We start from the raw sequence: 5,965 nt of genomic DNA, 5'->3' as shown, positions 1-5,965 counted from the left end.
CTACTCTAACAGCTCCATCCACCTTCCTATTCGCTATGACCAGCTTACCAGGTCCTGAAAAAAAGCATTCCCAAAGCATGACACTGTCACCACCATGTTTCATGGTAGAATGGCTGGTTTAGGACGATGTGCAGTATTAGTTTTTCTCCATGCCAAGCATTTTACATGTGGACCAAAAAGTTCAGTTTTGGTTTTCTGTACCATCTTTATGGACTCGAATACTGAAAATAGGACTTTTTATGGTTTCCTTTTAGCTATGGCTCTTTTACTCTTATATTCATTGCAGAATCAAATTACAAACAGGTTGATTTTATATGCTAGATAGGCGACTTCGGAAAGCAACTTGTTTTGGTGGATTTTATTTATGGGTCTTGGAGGAAAGGGGGTGAATACACATTAATGAAAGTTTTTTATTAAACTAAATCAAGTTCACAACTATAAACTACTTTGTAGTTGGTCTATCTCATAAAACCTAACGGATATGCCTTGAAATTTGAAAAGGTTAAAGGGGTTTGAATCAATTTAAGGCACTGTGGTTTGGTGTTTTGTAACTGGTTCTTTTAATTTAGTTGTGAAATGACTTTTTCATCCTCAATGACAGCCTTTCAGATCCAAATGGTTGCCTTTTTTTATTCTTTTTTATGACTCAGATTGATAATTAGCTGTTTTTGTCAACTGAGTGATGTAAAGTGAGCTAATCCCTTTATGGGAGGAGAGTGTGAGGCTGAAGTTTTCTGTGAGTGTTTGTTAATAAATCAACCTTGTATCATCAGTATGCACAATGTGTCATTGTGTATTGTGCAAGCGGCATGTGTATGTTTTGTCTGAGCAGGAGCAGGGCTAATTTCCACCCTGCAAGGGTCCTGGAAGACTAAGCTGCTTTTGACCTGATAAGCTCATTAGAATTCCCCACTAATTACAACAGGCCCTGTTTGGCTGTCACCAGATGTGAACACGTCCCCACCACAACAGGCAGTGAAAGAGTCGAGGTAAAGTTAGGGAATTTAGGAAAATATGGAGTAAGAAAGCAGTAGTAAAAGATAAAATACTCTGGAATCGTTTGTCTTGATTAGAACAATGAGAAGCCAATCACTCAACACTCAAACAAGGGAAGACAATGACAGGAGACAGAAGGGCAGCTGAGCCACCGCCAAGCATTTTTTCAAGACTAAACTGTGGACATCAGAGAGTGGGGCCCAATATGTCAGAAAATCTCCCTGGCAACGAATCCTTCAGCCATCCCCACCCCCACCCCACACACACTCACACACACACCCTCACACACTCACAAAACCCCTGTTTGGAGTCAGGTGGAGTGTTTGCATCCAAGTCCAGATTACATCTAAAGCAGCCCTGAAAATATAAAGCAGGGTCTCTCTGCTTTTGTCACATGCTAAAAACCCAACCGCTTCTCTTTTCACCATCTCACTTTCTAAGTTTTCACTTGCATTTTCCATTTCCCTTCATCCCCTTCATGTCTTTTCAGGCTCATTCAGCTTGTCAATCTTATTACTCATCATGTTTTCCTCCAACTCTCCAACCCAGTTGTTCTTATTCAGTGTGTCCATCCTATGTCTGCCTGGATGAATCTCTGCTCTCACATGTTTTCAAGCATTTGCATTAATGTGTTTGTTCAAGAGGCGGATATGCTGTCTGGGGGGCTAATAACTTCTGTAGGGCACCCTCTGCCTTGACCTCTATTATTCTCTTCCATTTGTTATTTCCTCTCACTTTTCTGCAGAATGAGAAAGTGAATTATTGGAGTTTGTCAGTTGTTCCCCTTATGTCAATATGTTGCATCCCTCTAATTCCACTATAGTGCTATAGACAGTCAGCCAGTGGCTCAGTCTGATCTAGTCCGATGCCTCCAGAGCCAGAGGCCTTGTCATTTACAAAGCTTCTTTAAGAGATGCTCAGACACTCCCAAAACCAATCCCTGCTAACTTTCTCAGAAGCTGTTTGAATTGTTGACATGTGAGGATTGCAACGGTACACTGACCGAATATTGACTTTGATCTGATTGTAATAGCATACCTGATCTATCCAGTTTAGCTCTATATTATATTTGCCTTATTAATTTATTGTTTTGTTTGAAATTTGTTTCAAATAACCATTTGATTTCAGTGTAATATGTAATCTAGGTAATCTACCATCTAGATCTAAGAAGAAAGACATATATTTACAACAAATAATGTTGGTGTGTAGCAAAAAACCTGAAGATTGGTCAGGAATTGCACAGGAAAGACTGACCTTTTCTGTAAGACACATAAACAATAAATTAATAATAATAAATATAGCCCAAGGGGAATGCTTTATGAATCACAGTAGACTGTCCTCTCTGTCTATGTAAAGATGATCTGTCTCATTGTTTATTAATTTTAATACTGTGATATTAACTTTGGATCTTGAACCTAAACCGGATGAACACTTAACTCATTATGGACCAGTAGTCCAATGTGCAATGTCATATTTTTTCCTTTCTCCCAACTTTCTCTTTGAATATTGCTTTCCTGTTTCATCTATTCAATTCAATTCAGTTTTATTTATATAGCGGCAATTCACAACACGTTGTCTCAAGGCACTTCACAACAGTCAGGTACATGCATTCCAATCAATCCTAATCATTGAACAGTGCAGTCAGAGTTAGTTATTTATTCAAATTGGATAAAAAGTTTTTCTATCTAAGGAAACCCAGCAGATTGCGTCCAGTCAGTGACTTGCAGCTAGATGACTGTATTGTGCTTATGCCTGTCATGTTCATTAATGTTAGTGTGAAAATAATAAATGAAAAATGATTGTTTCACATAAAAATGTCTAATTAACTACATCCATGCATTATTTATGTTTGATAATCTTTGCGGGGTCGCGGAGTTGCCAGTTCCTCTCTCTAGCGGTGAATGGGTGAGAGACGGGGAACAGGTCGCATGTCCCTCTCAAGGCAACACAGAGACATGCAGGACAAACAACCATTCACACACACACAGTCTCTCCCAGGGGTGAAAGTAGTTTTAAATTCTTGCCGGTACTTAGGGGGGGCACTGGGGGCATACTGGGGTATATATATATATATATGTGTGTGTGTGTGTGTTAATTGTTACTCTCATCTGTGGCCCCCTCGAGATCTCTCTCTCTCAGCAAAGTCCAAACTCAAACTAATTAAAATGTATCGATATTTTTACTTTACTGTATGCTGTCTGTATGAGGCAGAAATTAGAATAGATTGACAATGTAGAATATATATATATATATATATATATATACAGGGGTTGGACAATGAAACTGAAACACCTGGTTTTAGACCACAATAATTTATTAGTATGGTGTAGGGCCTCCTTTTGCGGCCAATACAGCATCAATTCGTCTTGGGAATGACATATACAAGTCCTGCACAGTGGTCAGAGGGATTTTAAGCCATTCTTCTTGCAGGATAGTGGCCAGGTCACTATGTGATACTGGTGGAGGAAAACGTTTCCTGACTCAATAATATTTAGATCTGGTGACTGTGCAGGCCAGATCTAAATACTTTCATGTTCATCAAACCAATCTTTCACCAGTCTTGCTGTGTGTATTGGTGCATTGTACAATGTTTGAACCAATGGATGCACATGGTCCTCAAGAATGGTTCGGTAGTCCTTGGCAGTGACGCGCCCATCTAGCACAAGTATTGGATCAAGGGAATGCCATGATATGGCAGCCCAAACCATCACTGATCCACCCCCATGCTTCACTCTGGGCATGCAACAGTCTGGGTGGTACGCTTCTTTGGGGCTTCTCCACACCGGAACTCTCCCGGATGTGGGGAAAATAGTAAAGGTGGACTCATCAGAGAACAATACATGTTTCACATTGTTCACAGCCCAAGATTTGCGCTCCTTGCACCATTGAAACCGACGTTTGTCATTGGCATGAGTGACCAAAGGTTTGGCTATAGCAGCCCGGCTGTGTATATTGACCCTGTGGAGCTCCTGACGGACAGTTCTGATGGAAACAGGAGAGTTGAGGTGCACATTTAATTCTGCCGTAATTTGGGCAGCCGTGGTTTTATGTTTTTTGGATACAATCCGGGTTAACACCCGAACATCCCTTTCAGACAGCTTCCTCTTGCGTCCACAGTTAATCCTGTTGGATGTGGTTCGTCCTTCTTGGAGGTATGCTAACATTACCCTGGATACCGTGGCTCTTGATGCATCACAAAGACTTGCTGTCTTGGTCACAGATGCGCCAGCAAGACGTGCACCAACAATTTGTCCTCTTTTGAACTCTGGTATGTCACCCATAATGTTGTGTGCATTTCAATATTTTGAGCAAAACTGTGCTCTTACCCTGCTAATTGAACCTTCACACTCTGGTCTTACTGGTGCAATGTGCAATCAATGAAGACTGGCTACCAGGCTGGTCCAATTTAGCCATGAAACCTCCCACACTAAAATGACAGGTGTTTCAGTTTCATTGTCCAACCCCTGTATATTTTTACTTTACTGTATGCTGTCTGTATGAGGCAGAAATTAGAATCACTTGACAATGTAGAATATATATATATATATACATATAGGAGGGGAAAAAAGCTATATTTATAAACAGATTAAGTCATGTTGTAGACTGCCTATTGGTAGCGGATTTGATCTTCTTTGTGTGCTCGTGCGTTTTTGCAGCCGTAACTGGTTCTGGATGACGGCTTCATAGCAGACAACCGTTCTTCCCTCTTCCCGGTACTGTGTACCTGGACAGAATCTTTTAGTGGTACGCAGTACCGGACCGTACCGGCTCACTTTCACCCCAGGTCTCTCCTAAAGGAAATTCAAAAAGACCAGTCAACCTAAAGTATATTTTAAGACTTTGCAAGGATGCAATTAAATATATATCAAAATCTACTGTTTGTGACTTGAGTTACTGTTTGTATACGTCCTGAGGCAAAGACTGAGGTAAAACTCAGATTTCATCCTTCAGTGCACCTAACAAATTTACAAAATGTCTTTCCATGATAAAGATAGAACAGTTAACAGGCCTGCTGTCTGGTTTGTAGCAAGATTGTTTGTCATGAGCTGAGGGACTTTGTGGTGATTTAGGTTTTGTAGGTTTGGGTTTTAGGTTTAACTTGTGGTTCCAATTTTATTTTATGAATCTGGATGCCCTTGTGGAGTGTTCTGTTTATTTCCTGTTTGTCCTGTAACACCTGTCCCTGAATTGCTCAGTCTTTTTTGGTCTTGCATTTCTTGTTATTTCAGTTTTTAGTCCCATTTGGTTGAATTCCTGTTTATCTGATCTTCTTGTTCTTGTGCTTTGGCCTTTCTCCTCTGAGTTCCTGACTTAATGCTTCCCCACAACTGTTTCATGTTCAGTTGATCAGCCTTACTTGTTCCCACTGCATAAATCATCCTCCCAGTATTAATGCTGCTTTCCATTTACCTTGGAAGTCGGAGTAATGTCATATCTGAGTGATATTGTTCCAGTTTCACACTTGTTTGAAAGTTGGAAATATGGATGCTTGTATTCTTCATTGTTCATATATGGCCACTATGGCTATCTCCAACTCGATTGAGTCATTCTTTTCTTCTTTTGCTTCATGTTTGCTCAGGAGGGATTGCTGGGAAGTCAATGACTCAATGAAATCTGCTAAACTTCCTAAACAGATACATTTTACCAACTGGCGTTTTAAACTGAGTTTGATTGCATTTTATAGATTGCAACCCTATGCGACCCTGCAAGTATAAGTGTTAAGACAATGGATTAATGGATTTCTTGTAAAGCCTTAGCTTTAAAATGTCATAATATTGTGTTCTTGTCAGACCAACATGCAGAACAACACTGGGGACCAGCATGGTGAGTTAGAGTTTTTTAATGATAACCGTAATAATAAACTGGAAAAGACTTGGTAACGGACGTGGAGCAGGACGTATTCAAGAGGAACCAGTGGAAAACAATAAAAGTATAAGTACTGAGGTAGGGTGGAGAATGGACCAATGAA

This window comes from Girardinichthys multiradiatus, chromosome 19, assembly GCF_021462225.1.
Source record: "Girardinichthys multiradiatus isolate DD_20200921_A chromosome 19, DD_fGirMul_XY1, whole genome shotgun sequence".
NCBI lineage: Eukaryota > Metazoa > Chordata > Actinopteri > Cyprinodontiformes > Goodeidae > Girardinichthys > Girardinichthys multiradiatus.
The sequence above is the reverse complement of the archived record's forward strand: the minus strand, read 5'-3'. Positions refer to the sequence as shown.